A 13756-nucleotide genomic window follows, 5' to 3' on the forward strand; every position below is an offset into this window, starting at 1 on the left:
GTCAAACTGCATCGTCCAGCAGCCACAAAGCCTGGTTAAGCATTGCCTTACTGTTCACTACGCCTCCCTCACTCAGTGCTTTTGATGTGAGTCGGCTGACAGGAAACAGATCAATTCTGTGTGATATCACTGATAAGTTATCCCAGTCACAACTCTACTTTCATCTTATAGTCTTAACCCAATCTTGCAGCATTGATCTTCAAACCTAAAGAATTCTCAAGCTTTTGAAAAGCTGGACTTTGCTTACAGATAAGTTGCGGAGCCTGTAGAACGGAGAAATGGAACAGAGTTGAAAAATGGGTAACTTATTTTAATCTTTTTTTAAATTCAAGAATATTAATTATTGTGCCTTTGGCGATAATTGTAAAATAATAAATGTTCAACAGAAATATATAAAGGGAGCAAAGGGCTAGAATGTCAGATGTGCTAAAGCAGCTTGTTTTATCAGTGAATAATTTGTGTGCTAGTCCTTCAGTTCTTGGGTACAAACTGTAAGTCCACAGGTCCAAGTTTAGGTTACCTTCACCATGGTAATAAAACAGGCACTTCAACTTTAACCCAGCATCAGCATAAACCATAGGTTTAAGCAAAATGCTTCCAGCAGATGTCATTAACTCCTCGATTTTTCTCTGCTGGACTGGTACAATTGTTCTCATTGCTCCTGGGCTAGGGAGGGAGGGAGGGAGGGATGGATGGAGAGAGAGAGAGAGAGAGAGGGAGATAGGGAGGGAGGGAGGGATGGAGAGAGAGACAGGGAGGGAGGAAGGAATGGAGCGAGGTAGGGAGGGAGGGTCAGAGGGAGGGAGGGTCAGAGGGAGGGAGAGTCAGAGGGAGGGAGAGTCCGAGGGAGGGATGGAGAGAGAGAAAGTCGGAGAGAGAGAAAGTCGGAGGGAGGGAGTGGGAGAGGGAAGGAGGGAGGGGAAAAGAAAATCGGATGGGCTTTTGACACCCTATCTATATTAATACAAAAACAGGAGCAAAGTCAAGAATGAGAAACAGTGTTCGGTCAGTCAAAGCCCATCGCTCAATTATCCCTTAACCAACAGCACTAAAAGAGATGATCTGAACATTATCACATTGCTGTTTGTGGGACCTTGCTGTGCATAAATAGGCTGCCGCATTTCCCTGCATTGCAACAGTGACTACACTTCATTGGCTGTAAAGCACTTTGGGATGTCCTGAGGTCATGAAAGGAGCTATACAAATGCAGGTTCTTTCTTTTCTTTCTTAGTGCCCTGGCTTTCCCATTCTCTCATCCAGCTGTATTAATAATGCCCCTAATTTGCCTGTCTCCAACCCAGCATGGCAGATTATTCCTAACATTTGTTACGCTTCCAGTAAAAAAGTTCACCCCAAGACTGGTTTCAAGTTTATTTTTCAATAACTGTATTAATGCCACTTTTATCCTGTTGCCCTTGCTTATTCTGCAGCAATATTCGAGGTTACCTTATCTAAAACCATTGGATATCTAGTGAGGTCCAAGTAGAAGGTGCGCATGTGTCAGGCGAGGACAGGATTGGACTCAACTGCGATTCTTCTCGTGGTGAAATAGCCAACCAACACTCAGTCTGGATTCACACGTGAAAGGCTGCTACTTGGGTGAGGTACCGAAGAGTTCCTGTCAGTTGAATGGTGCCCAGGTAGGAGACAGCAGGGTAGAAATTCGTCTCGGGCAGAATGGGCGGTATCGGACCAGCCGCCGTTATAGACAGCGTCTGATATTTAATTCCACTGACTGTTGCCATGCCTCCTGGGCTTCATAAATAGAGGCATTGAGCACAAAAGCAAGGAAGTTATAAAACACCAGTTCGGCCTTATCTGGGGTACTGTGTCTAATTCTGGGCACCGCACTTTAGGAAGGATGTGAAGGTCTTAGAGAGGGTGCAGAAAAGATTTACAAGAATGGTTCCAGGGATGAGGGACTTCAGTTACATGGATAGACTGGAGAAGCTGGGACTGTTCTCCTTGGAGCAGAGAAGGTTGAGGAGATTTGATAGATGTTATGTCTTTAATACACTTATGAATGACTCCACGAAGTCTAGTATTGTACTTGAGCTGTTGTGACCGTAGTCCCATTTATTGTAACCCCAGTGAGGCACAAGCATGGTAAGCAGCCTTTTATACTGGGACCTGCACACCTATGCAGGTGACCCTCAGTTCTCCCACCGCAGTGCCCTCTGGTAGCACACCTTATGTGACTTTACAGTTAGTATACACGGTCTACATACATGACATCACTTCCCCCCAAACAAGTTTTTAATGCAAATTGACTCGTACATTGACGGTGACCTGGGCTTTGCTCTTCCTGGTTGACCATTGGAGAGTCGCTTCTAGCTTGGGTGGGTTGGTAGTGAGATTTGTTGCCAGTGGAGGTCCCCGTGATTTCTGGTTGTGAGTCCATGACTACTCCATTCTCTCCCCCCCTCCCCCCCCCCCCACACACACAGGGATCATGCTAATGGCCCGTTACATGCATGTTGTATTCAAGTTCATCACATGAGTTTTACATTTACATCTTGGTACATTTGTTGGGTGGATTACAGTTGCGTTTCTTTTTGGGTGGTACATTTACATGATCAGTCCAGGTATATCAGTACAAGTACACAAGGACAGTCTAGTTCCAGCACGGCCGGACGAGATCCGGGTCGTCAGATGGCGGCGCAGCGCCCCATGCTAGTCGGTCTGTGGGCGAGGTGAGTCATTTTGCTCGAGTTGCCGGAGCTCAGGGCTCTTGCCGTTACTCCGAGTCTCAGGCAGGCCCAAAGATAGCTGATGTCTCTGTGACCTCCCTGTCCTTTTTGTTTGCACAGTGTCGCAGCTGCTCCCTGGGAAGCGGTCTGAGCGAGTGAGCGTTTCGTCTTCGCGACGGTGGGGCTGCCTCGTCTTGTCTAGCAGTTCACAGGGGACTGCTGACTCGCTTTCCTTGAGGGCACCGTTGTGAGCATTCTCCAGTTTGGGATCCTGGCTGGTCCAGGTCCCGTTTGGAGGAGCCGTTGCGGGTGACCCTTCGCTCTTGGGCACTGCCGTGGTGGCGAGTGGGTTTGTGGGCTGCGCCTTTTCCACCCGGGTGGTGGGCGACGGTAGCCAACTGCGAGCCCGTGGCCGTTCATGCCATCGGGTGCCTGCAATGTTAAACCGATCTGAGGCAGGGTATCGCTACCGGTGCCTCTGCTCTCCGGGGATCGTTTACTCTGCGGCTTGTCGACTTCTATCAGCTGTGGGGACACTTTATGATACATCGTTCTGGTCCCGGGGACGCAGGCTACAGCATTGGGTAGCCCGCTGGACCTGTATACGACCGTTAGGTGTTTGCCCGCTACATTGGCTGATTGCAATTTGCACCCGACATCGCTCAACAACATTTTGCTCGTTATAGCTGGACTTTTACATTGATTACCAATTTCAAGCAGTTCATTCAAAAATGGTGGGTTGCTGGCCTCCTTTAAAATGGCCTTACTGCTTTTACCCCAATTGTCTTCCTTGCATGGAACCACGTGTTGTTGCTCCATTAGGAAAAGGGGAGGTGCAACGAGACCTGGGTGTCATGGTACATCAGTCATTGAAGGTTGGCATGCAGGTACAGCAGGCGGTTAAGAAAGCAAATGGCATGTTGGCCTTCATAGCGAGGGGATTCGAGTACAGGGGCAGAGAGGTGTTACTACAGTTGTACAGGGCCTTGGTGAGGCCACACCTGGAGTATTGTGTACAGTTTTGGTCTCCTAATTTGAGGAAGGACATTCTTGCTATTGAGGGAGTGCAGCGAAGGTTCACCAGACTGACTCCTGGGATGGCACGACTGACATATCAAGAAAGACTGGATCAACTGGGCTTGTATTCACTGGAGTTCATTAGAATGAGAGGGGATCTCATAGAAACGTTTAAAATTCTGACGGGTTCAGACAGGTTAGATGCAGGAAGAATGTTCCCAATGTTGGGGAAGTCCAGAACCAGGGGTCACAATCTAAGGATAAGGGGTAAGCCATTTAGGACCGAGATGAGGAGAAACTTCTTCACCCAGAGAGTGGTGAACCTGTGGAATTCTTTACCACAGAAAGTTGTTGTGGCCAATTCACTAAATATATTCAAAAAGGAGTTAGATGTAGTCCTTACTACTAGGGGGATCAAGGGGTATGGCGAGAAAGCAGGAATGGGGTACTGAAGTTGCATGTTCAGCCATGAACTCATTGAATGGCAGTGCAGGCTCAAAGGGCCAAATGGCCTACTCCTGCATCTATTTTCTATGCTTCTATGTTTCTATTAGCGCTTCACCTCGTGGACGCCATCTTTTCCCTATCCATGATGTCGACTGCCACGATCTTCTTTCCCAAGGATTCTGCCATTGAAGCTGGGAAGGCGCCCTCGTATTTAATCTTCCTCCCCAGGAGTCCTGCCACTGAAACCGGGAAGGTGCTTTCGGGTCGTCTTGACTGGATCATCGCCACGCAGTCGTGATGAGCGGTCTGTGCCTCGGGGGCTGCGCAGATCTGCTCTCCGGTGCCTGGTCGAACCGAAGGTGGGGGCTTGTTCTGCCTCTGAGCCCGGGGGATGTCGATCAATGGAGGGATGAAGTCTTCCCAGTTCCAATGAATCTTCCCCATCCATCTTCTTCCAAGTAGCGTTGGTCCATCACCTGAAACAATCCACAGTGGTAAATTGTGCCTCGCGCCATCATGGGATACACTTACATACGCACGACCAACAACTGATATCAGTTCCTTGGTGTAGGTGCGCAGCTTTGCCTGAACCTGGACCAGCTTGGGTCGTTCAGCTTGATCGTTCCATAGCCTCTCAAAGGCTTCCTGGCTCATTACTGACTGACTCGCCCCCGTGTCCATTTCCATGAAGACTGGAATGCCTTTTATCTCGACTTCCATTATCACTGGAGGGCAATCTGTAGTGCAGGTATATAATCAATACACTTTGTCCTGGGACTGAGCTGTCTCTCTAGCCATCTCCTTGTAATCCACGCTGGATTAACAGCCATCTACTGACTCCTCTTCCACATGGTGAGTCACAGCTCTTCTGCAAATTCTCTGGAGCTGGCTCTTTGTGCTGCAGCCTTTGCAAACAGTCTCTGAACCAACACTGATGAGCCCTGTGATTACCTCCGCAATGCCAGCATGGTGCTACTCGACTTACGTTTGCACCCCTCGGCGGACTCTGAATTAAAGGCCTCGGGGGCCTGTACTCTCTGCCCTGGGCAGATTCACTTTCAACAGTTCTGCCTGTGAAAGGCGCCGTTCTATTTACGTACTTGCCGGGTTTGAGTCCTGAGAGTGAGTCATCATCTGCTTGGAGCTGCAGTTTGAGGTCGTGAACGCCTTGCTGCTGCTGGCCTTCTGCAGAGTGACGGTGGTTTCGGCAGACAGTAGCCTGTGAAGAAGGGCCTCATGACCGATGCCAATTACGAAGACGTCCCGCTCCACATTGACGAGGGATGCGCTGCCAGTCTCCTGAGGTCGGCAGCGTACTTCGCGATTTCCTGGCCCTCCGGGCGGTGGTGTGTATAAAATTGACGCCTGGCCATGAGGATGCTCTCCTTCGGATTGAGTTGGTCCCGAATTAGCACTTTCAGCTCCTTGTATGACTTGGTCGTTATTTTCTCCAGTGCAAGCAAGTCCCTGACGAGGCCATAGACCGCGGGCCCACAACTGTTCAACAGGACAGCTCTGCGCTTATCTGCCAGCGTGGCCAGATCATTACCTACCAGGTCGTTTTCTGCGAAATATTGGTCAAGCCGCTCTGTAAAGGCTTCCCAATCTTCACCCTCTGAGAACTTTTCTAATGCACCAACGTTAGTCATTTTTGCGTGAAAGTTCGTAATCTCGTCGCCAGTTGTTATGTCTTTAATACTCTTATGAATGACTCCACGAGGTCTAATATTGTACTGGAGCTATTGTGACCGTAGTCCCATTTATTGTAACCCCAGAGTGAGGCACAAGCATGGTGGGCAGCCTTTTATACTGGGCCCTGCACACCTATGCAGGTGACCCTCAGGTCTCCCACCGCAGTGCCCTCTGGTGGCACACCTTATGTGACTATACAGTTAGTATACATGGTCTACATACATGACAAAAAATCATAAGGGGTCTGGGCAGAATAGATAGAGAAACTGTTCCCATTGGCAGAAGGGTCGAGAACCAGTGGGCACAGATTTAAGGTGATTGGCAAAAGAACCAAAGGCGACATGAGGAAAAACGTTTATACGCAGCGAGTGGTTAGGATCTGGAATGCGCTGCCTGAGAGGGTGGTGGAGGCAGACTTAATCACGGCTTTTAAAAGGAAATTGGATAAGCACCTGAGGAAATAAAATTGCAGAGTAAGGGAGTGGGACTAGCTGAAGTGCTCTTGCAGAGAGCCAGCACGGGCTCGACGGGCCGAATGACCCCCTTCTGTGCTGTAACCATTCTATGACTGCAATAGAACTGAAAATCAGGCACTGGCCGAGCCGATACCGCCCGTTCTGTGCCACTGCCCAAGCTGGATTTGTACCCTGGTCAGTGCCTTCAAGAGAGGGAAGATGTTTCCACTTGGTGGGGAAGTCCAAAACTAGGGGCCATAAATGGTAGGTCACTGAGAAGTGTACAGGAACACAGGGATCTTGGACAGGCAGATAAGGTGGTTAAGAAAGCATACGGAATACTTGCCTTTATTAGCCGAGGCACTGAATACAAGAGTAGGGAGGTTGTGCTTGAACTGTATAAAACACTGGTTAGGCCACAGCTAGAGTATTGTGTGCAGTTCTGGTCACCACATTACAGGAAAGATGTGATTGCACTAGAGAGGGTGCAGAGGAGATTTACGAGGATATTGCCAGGATTGGAGAATTTTAGCTATGAGGAAAGATTGGATAGGCTGGGGTTGTTTTCTTTGGAACAGAGGAGGCTGAGGGGAGACCCTATTGAGGTGTATAAAATTATGAGGTGCATGGATAGAGTGAAGAGGAAGGACCCATTTCCCTTAGCAGAAAGGTCAATAACCAGGGGACATAGATTTAAAGTAAGTATTGGAGGTTTAGAGGGGATTTGAGGAGAAATGTTATCACCCAGAAGGTATTGGGGGTCTGGAACTCACTGCCTGAAAGAATGGTAGAGGCAGAAACCCTCACCACATTTAAAAAGTACTTGGATGTGCACCTGAAGTGCCGTAACCTACAAGGCTACGGATCAAGAGCTGGAAAGCGGGATTAGGCTGGGTAGCTCTTTGTTGGCCGGCATGGACACGATGGGTCGAGTGGTGTAAATTTCTATGATTCTATAAAAATAAGATAATCACTGATAAATCCAAGAGGGAATTCAGGAGAAATGTCTTTACATAGAAACATAGAAAATAGGTGCAGGAGCAGATCATTCAATATGATCATGGCTATGACCATGGCTGATCATGCAATTTCAGGACCCCATTCCTGCCTTCTCTCCATAACCCCTGACGCCTTTAGCCGTAAGGGCCACATCTAACTCCCTTTTGAATATATCCAACGAACTGGACTCAACAACTTTCTGTGGTTGAGAATTCCATAGGTTCACAATTCTCTGGGTGAAAAAGTTTCACCTCATCTCGGTCCTAGATGGCTTACCCCTTATCCTTAGACTGTGACCCCTGGTTCTGGACTTCCCCAACATCGGGAACATTCTTCCTGCATCTGATCTGTCCAATCCCATCACAATTCCATATGCTTCTATGAGATCCCTTTTCATTCTTCTAAATTCCAGTGAATACAAACCCAGTCTTTCTTCATATGTCAGTCCTGCCATCCCGGGAATCAATCTGGTGAACCTTCGCTGCATTCCCTCAATAGCAAGAATGTCCTTCCTCATATTAGGAGACCGAAACGGCACACAATACTCAAGGTGTGGTTTCACCAAGGTCCTGTACACCTGCAGTAAGACCTCCCTGCTCCTATACTCAAATCCTCTCGCTATGAAGGCCAACATGCCATTTGCTTTCTTTACTGCCTGTTGTACCTGCATGCCTACTTTTAATGACTGATGTACCATGACACCCAGGTCTCGTTACACCTCTCCTTTTACTAATCTGTCACCGTTCAGATAATAATCTGCCTTCCTGTTTTTGCCACCAAAGTGGATAACCTCACATTTATCCACATTATACTGCATTGCCCACTCACCTAACCTCTCCAAGTCACCTCTTAGCATCCTCCTCACAGCTCACAGTGCCACCCAGCTTAGTGTCATCTGCAAACTTGGAGATATTACATTCTATTTCCTTTGTCTAAATCATTAATATATATTGTAAATAGCTGGGGTCCCAGCACCGAACCTTGCGGTACCCCACTAGTCACTGCCTGCCATTCTGAAAAGAACCCATTTATTCCGACTCTTTGCTTCTTGTCTGCCAACCAGTTCTCTATCCACATCAATATAATACCCCCAATGCCATCTGCCTTAATTTTGTACACTAATCTCTTGTGTGGGATCTTGTCAAAGGCCTTTTGAAAGTCCAAATACACCACATCCACTGGTTCTCCCTTATCAACTCTACTCGTTACATCCTCAAGAAATTCCAAAAGATTTGTCAAGCATGATTTCCCTTTCATAAATCCATGCTGACTTGGACCGATCCTGTCACTGCTTTCCAAATGCACTGCTATTACATCTTTAATAATTGATTCCAGCATTTTCCCCACTACTGACGTCAGGCTGACCGGTCTATAATTCCCTGTTTTCTCTCTCCCTCCTTTTTTAAAAAGTGGGGTTACATTAGCTACCCTTCAATCCATAGGAACTGATCCAGAGTCCATGGAATGTTGGAAAATGATCACCAATGCATCTACTATTTCAAGGGACACTTCCTTAAATACTCTGGGCTGCAGACTATTAGGTCCCGGGGATTTATCGGCCTTCAATCCCATCAATTTCCCTAACACCATTTCCTGACTAATAAGGATTTCCCTCAGTTCCCCCTTCTCGTTAGACCTTCGGTCCTCTAGTATTTTCGGGAGGTTATTCATGTCTTCCTTAGTGAAGACAGAACCAAAGTATTTGTTCTATTGGTCTGCCATTTCCTTGTTCCCCATTATGAATTCACCTGATTCTGACTGCAAGGGACCTACATTAGTTTTCACTAATCGTTTTCTCTTCACATATCTATAGAAGCTTTTGCAGTCAGTTTTTATGTTCCTTGCAAGCTTACTCCCATACCCTATTTTCCACCTCCTAATTAAACCCTTAGTCCTCCGGTGCTGAATTTTAAATTTCTCCCAGTCCTCAGGTTTGCTGTTTTTTCTGGCCAACTTATATGCCTCTTCCTTGGATTTAACACTATCCCTAATTTCCCTTGTTAGCCACGGTTGAGCCACCTTCCCCGTGTACAATTGTTGTAGTTCATCCATGTGATCTTTAAATGTCTGCCATTGCCTATCTACCGTCAACCCTTTAAGTATCATTCGTCAGTCTATCCTAGCTAATTCATGTCTCATACCATTGAAGTTACCTTTCTTTAAGTTCAGGACCCTAGTCTCTGAATTAACTGTGTCACTCTCCATCTTAATGAAGAATTCTACCATATTATGGTCATTCTTCCCCAAGAGGCCTCACGCGACAAGATTGCTAATTAACCCTCCCGCATTACACAAGACCCAGTCTAGGATGGCCTGCTCTCTAGTTTGTTCCTCGACATATTGGTCTAGAAAACCAACCCCTATACACTCCAGGAAATCCTCCTCCACAGTATTGCTTATACCAATCTATATGTAGATATACCCAGAGTATAGTGAGAATGTGGAACTCGCTGCCATCGGGAGGGGTTGAGGTGAATAGTATCGATGCATTTAAGGGGAAGCTGCATAAACACATGAGGCAGAAAGGAATGGAAGGATATGGTGATGGGGTGAGATGGAGAAGGGTGGGAGGGGGCTGGTATGGAGCATAAACCCCGGCACGGACGCGTGGGGCTGAATTGGCTGTTTCTGTGCTGTACACGCGATGTAATTACATGAAACAGAGAGAAAATTCGGCAAAACAAACATTTGGTTATTTTTGGGGCGGGGGGGCGGTGGCGAATCAGTACTTTTTAAGTCACCTTGTGACATCCTGCGCAGGAAAATACCTCAAACTGAGCGCATACCCACGAGGAGAATTCCAGCCTTTTAAAAATATATTTCTTTACAAAGTTGTGTTGCACGCAGGAGATTCTGGTCAAGTGTGTGCAACAAGTTCTCATCCCTAGACAAACTGGGCCAGCGAAGGGGTTGTGCCCACGTCTTACTGAGTATAAGTGAAGCCTCACACCGTTTGCATAAGACCCCATTTATCCTATTACAGCTCTTTTTCCAGTGTTGAGGTTTAATCTTATGGGGAGGGGCGAAGGGGGGGGGGGGGGGCGGTTGAATGACTGGTTGCTGTGTATAAACATGCAACCAACTCCTTACATACGATCCTGCAGTCAGTACTTTGTTGAGAGAATATTCCTACTTAAAAGCTTTCCCTCCCCGCCTCTTTTGTCATGTTTTAAATTGATCATTTAAGGTGCGCTGGAAAACATGTTTTCTCATTTACCAGCTGCAGAGGCAGCCTAGCGTTTGAAGGGTTAAGACCACATCCTGTTCAGGATTAACTGTTTTGAGGCATTCCAGCTTATTTATGTTCCTTACCTCACACAGGAGCTCAGCAACATTCAAATCAAATGGCAATGGTTTCTCCGTCTGTGTGTCTGTGCCTCGATCTTCCTGGGGGTCTCTGTCTGTCCCTGTATGCTTGCATCCCTCGGTTTCTCTGAGCTGCTTTGTCACTCTCACCCTCTCTGCATGTGTGCACGTGTGTGGGTCTGTGTTCCTCTGTGTGAGTTTCCAAGTCTGTGTATATCATTCTCTTGCTGTATTTCTGTGTGTCTCTCCGTTTTCTGTGTGAGAATGTGTGTGAGAATGTGTGTGTGTGTGTGTGTGTGTGTGTGTGTGTGTATGAGAACGTGTGTGTGTGTGTGAGAACGTGTGTGTGTGTGTGTGTGTGTGTGTGTGTGAGAATGTGAGTGTGCGCGTGGTGTGCGCGCGCGTGCTTGTGCGTGTGTGTGTGCGCGCATAGGTCTGTGTTCCTGGGTGTGTTTCCAAGCCTGTGTATGTCATTCTCTTGCGGTATTTCGATGTGTCTCTCCGTTTTGTGAATGAGTGAGTGAGTGAGAGTGCGTGCGTGTGTGTGTGTGAGTGCGTGTGTATGTGTGTGTGAGTGCGTGTGTGCGTGTGTGTGTGAGAGAGTGCGAGTGTGTGTGTGTGAGTGCGAGTGTGTGCGTGTGAGTGAGTGAGTGTTTGTCGGTCTGTTGTGTGTGTGTGTGTTGCCCCCTCTCTCTCCCCCCCCTCTTTGTTGTTACTAAAGCCAACCCCGTTCCTTATTATAATCCATTTATTTTGCAATGTTCAGTTTGGTCATTAAAACGTACGTGTCTTTTTAAAATTCTTTGTCTTTAATTGTTATTTAATGCAACATATCATTCAGTACTGAGATGGTTAAGGCCTATTTAAAATATTCCTCCTGCTCTCTGACTGCTAATACACTGCAAGCCTGTAGGAGATAAGCCGCTGCCTAGGATCAACTTAAGTGTGTGTTTTCCCCCTCTCTTTTAACATTTTTTTGTGAAGAAACCACAATTCGTTTCCCTTGCGCTCCGCGGGTGGCCGATAAGATCAATGTCTGCCTAGGATCATAAGTGTGCGTCAGCAAATTGGAGATGATCTTATCAGGGCTGGGCTGTGGTGTCGAATTTCAGATGAGATCACTTATTTTACATCACAAAGCACATCCCTAAAGCCTGCTCAGCATCAACTTCACGTTTCACAGACCTCTTTGTTCCTGGTCTGTGCAGCACAGGCTGAGAAGCACATTCTTTCTCTACATTCTACGAGCAGCCACATTGGAGCCTGTTAGCTTCCATTATGCCCGTGCTGTAAATGCTGCCTGATTCCTCGCACAACAGCAACAGAAAAACACCCAGTATCCAACTGCACGAGCCTGTCAGGCATTTAAAGAAAGGTGGATTATGGTTAGGAGTTTAGCGGCTCTCTTTGTATAAACACGCTGTTGTACTCTCACTGTTTCTGTGCTGTTACAGTGCTGGTATGGAGAACCCGATCAAAATCAAAAGAACTGCCATCACGCTGGCTCAGAAAGTCCAGATCATCTTGAAGCTCAACGACCCCTCCTTCAAACAGAAGGAGATCGCCCGGGAGTACGGGCTCACCGCCTCTGCCATCTCCAAAATCGTCAAGAAGAAGGAGGAGATTCTGGAGGAATGGCTGCGCGGCGGGAACCTGGAGCGCAAGCGCAAGCGCGAGGGGAAGAACCAGACCATCGACGACGCGCTGCTCAGCTGGTTCTGGACGGCCAGCAAGGAGGAGGGCCCGATCTCGGGGCCAGTGCTGATGGCCAAGGCCAAGGCCCTCGCCGAGGAGATGGGCATCGAGTTCAAACCCACCAACGGGTGGCTGTGCCGCTGGAAGAACCGCAACAACCTGGCGTACAAGCGCGCGCCGAAGGAGAAGAGCGAATACCGGGGGACGAGCGACCAATGGGCCGGTACGATATTTAATTTTGCTGATTGTCTCCCCCTCCCCACCCCTCAAAAAAAAAGCAGGTGACAAGCGTGGGCACGCCTGGTTTTATCTGGTATAATATACTCTGTAATAAACGGTTTTTGACCTCCACAGTGAGTAGGACTTGTCGAATTTCAGAAGGTAGACCCCTCTGCCTGGGTACTGATGGGATCCAGCGTAGACCTCCTCGTGGCAATCGCGTCTGTAGACCGGTACCACCTCGTCTATCGGAACTTTGCTGGCCCCCACAAGATCAATATCTCTCAAAGCGCTCACTATGCCATTCCCGCGTCCTCCCTGCCCTTTCACAAGAACATAAGAAATAGGAGCAGGAGTTGGCCATACGGCCCCTCGAGCCTGCTCCGCCATTCAATAAGATCATGGCTGATCTGATCTTGGCCTCAACTCCACTTTCCTGCCCAATCCCCATAACCCTTGACTCCCTTATCGTTCAAAGATCTGTCTATCTCCGCCTTAAATATATTCAATGACCCAGCCTCCACAGCTCTCTGGGGCAGAGAATTCCACAGATTTACAACCCTCAGAAGAAATTCCTCCTCATCTCCGTTTTAAATGAGCAACGCCTTATTCTGAAACTATGCCCCCTAGTTCTAGATTCACCCACGAGGGGAAACATCCTCTCTGCATCTACCCTGTCAAGCTCTCTCATTATCTTTCATGTTTCAATAAGATCACCTCTCATTCTTCTAAACTCCAATGAGTATAGGTCTAACCTGCTCAACCTTTCTTCATATGACAAAGGAATCGACCTAGTGAACCTTCTCTGAACTGCCTCCAATGCAAGTATATCCTTCCTTAAATAAGGAGACCAAAACTGTACGCAGTACTCTAGGTGTGGCCTCACCAATACCCTGTACAGTTGTAGCAGGACTTCTTTGCTTTTATACTCTATCCCCCTTGCAATAAAGGCCAACATTCCATTTGCCTTCCTGATTACTTGCTGTACCTGCATATTAACTTTTTGTGTTTCATGTACAAGGACCCCCAGATCCCTCTGTATGCAGCATTTTGTAGTCTCTCTCCATTTAAATAATAATTTGTTTTTTTATTTTTCCGACCAAAGTGGATAACCTCACAGTTTCCCACATTATACTTTCCTCTCACACGCATCAACAACAAATGACCAGGGCAGCAAAACCTAGTTCAACAACAATACCTTGTATTTATCTTGCATCTTTAACGTACTGAAACATC

The 13756-nt window shown here is 47.4% G+C and overlaps 1 protein-coding gene across 5 annotated transcripts in view; it reads right to left on the reverse strand.

Moving 5' to 3' along the window:
- The window catches only part of LOC139233915 (sorting nexin-11-like), a 368480-nt gene that overhangs the window by 277070 nt on the left and 77654 nt on the right, over positions 1 to 13756 (reverse strand). The gene's annotated exons all lie outside the window — the stretch shown is intronic.

Source organism: Pristiophorus japonicus, chromosome 21 (assembly GCF_044704955.1).
Source record: "Pristiophorus japonicus isolate sPriJap1 chromosome 21, sPriJap1.hap1, whole genome shotgun sequence".
Lineage (NCBI taxonomy): Eukaryota > Metazoa > Chordata > Chondrichthyes > Pristiophoridae > Pristiophorus > Pristiophorus japonicus.